The 1,900-nt window shown below is 42.1% G+C and overlaps 1 non-coding gene across 1 annotated transcript; it reads left to right on the top strand.

The window, feature by feature from the left end:
• Window positions 1–473: 473 nt before the first annotated feature.
• Window positions 474–580, top strand: LOC126005528 (U6 spliceosomal RNA). Its single transcript, XR_007494579.1, has one exon. It is a non-coding gene; the product is annotated as a U6 spliceosomal RNA (small nuclear RNA).
• Window positions 581–1,900: the final 1,320 nt, after the last annotated feature.

The raw sequence follows: 1,900 nt of genomic DNA, 5'->3' as shown, positions 1-1,900 counted from the left end.
TTAAAACTATCTAGGCTATATATCAATTAAATTTTGAGTTCTTCAATTCTTTGGATAGTATACCATTTCCTAAGCTTACTGAAGCTGAACTTTTTCTTGAAATCCTATATATGCAGGAAAATGTTCATATATATCTCAGTAGGTTTTCACAAACTGAACACAATACTGGAACCAGCACTAAATCAATAAAAAGAAAATGACCAATACCCAGAAGCCTACTAGGCTTCCAAACTCCCATAGCAAATGGTAAACATGATTCTGAATTCCAACACCATAGAACAGTTTTTTTTTTCCCAGAAGCATAGAAGTTTATTCCAGCATGCTGGAATTAACAATCTCAACCATTGTGGAGAGAATGGCAACCACAACAATAGCTTACAAGTCATTTTTATAAGGAGTCTAGGCAGTTGTCAGCAACCTTTTTTTTTCAATGAGCCAAATCTTGCCAAAGCCATGATTAAAATTTATTTTGAGTGCTAGCTTTGGCAGCACATATACTAAAATTGGAATGATACAGAGAAGATTAGCATGGCCCCTGCACAAGGATGACACGCAAATTCGTGAAGCATTCCATATTTTTCTTTTTATACAAAAAAAATTATTTTGAGAGCCACACAGGGCGCACACTGAGAGAGTCTAGGAGCAGAGTCCTGACTCCTGGGGTGGCCGCCCGGCAAACAGAAGAGCCAAATTAAAAGTGTAAAGGGCCACATGTGACTTGTGAGCCACAGGTTGCCAACCATTGGTAGGGGTTTCCACGTAGTCATAATTGACCTTTAAATCTATAGGATCTGCTGCCTGCTTCAGAGGTGGATTGGGAGGTACACACACTGAGTCCTGCCGGTTTCTGCTGGGTGTCAGACGGGCGCAGAAGCCATCTTGGGCCTTGCCATTTCCAGCCGCCTGAGACTGGATTTCATCAGCAATCTGGCCTTCGATCCTCCCTGCTTCAGAGTTGGGTCGGGAGTACACATACGGATTCCTGCTGGATTCTGCTGGATGTGAGAGGTGCTCGGCGGCCATCTTGGGACTTGCTGTTACCAGCAGCCTGAGATTGGATTTCTTCAGCTTCCTTACTAGCGGACTTGCCAATGAACACCACCACAACACATAGAAAAACCCACAATAGGGCCCGGAGAGATAGCACAGCGGCGTTTGCCTTGCAAGCAGCTGATCCAGGACCAAAGGTGGTTGGTTCGAATCCCGGTGTCCCATATGGTCCCCCGTGCCTGCCAGGAGCTATTTCTGAGCAGACAGCCAGGAGGAACCCCTGAGCACCGCCGGGTGTGGCCCAAAAAAGAAAAACAAAAAAAGAAAAACCCACAATACAACTGTAACAATGGGGAAATAATGCAGGCCAACACTAGGGAATGAAAATGAAGACAGCAACTCTGATGATCCAAAACGGCTAACCACCTAGTTAGTCTCTCAGATATGGAGTTTAGAGAAGAAATATGGAGGATGTTCAAGGAATTCAAAGAAAGTATAGAAGAGAACACTAATAAGAATCAAGAGAATATGAAGATAGAAATAAAAAAACTCCAAACTGAAATATCAGGTCAAATAACAGGTCTGAAAAACTCAGTAGACAAATTGACAGGCAAAATAGATAAGCTCTCCAAAAGGTAATAGCAGCTGAGGATAAACTTATTGTACTAGAAGATGAGATGAATAGCAACTCCATACAGCAGAAGAGACTGGAAAAGAGCCTTAAAGCAAATGATCAGATAATGGAAAAATTACTCAAAGAATGTGAACAGATGAAAATAGAAGTCTTTGATAAGCTCAACTGAAACAACTTAAGAATCATTGGAAACCCAGGAAGAAAATCTCCAAGAAGAATCAATGGTAAAGAACATCATTAAAGGGGACGGCAAGGTGGTGCTAGATGTAAGGTGTC

Source organism: Suncus etruscus, chromosome 3 (genome assembly GCF_024139225.1).
Source record: "Suncus etruscus isolate mSunEtr1 chromosome 3, mSunEtr1.pri.cur, whole genome shotgun sequence".
NCBI lineage: Eukaryota > Metazoa > Chordata > Mammalia > Eulipotyphla > Soricidae > Suncus > Suncus etruscus.
This window is presented reverse-complemented; position numbering and strand designations above follow the sequence as displayed.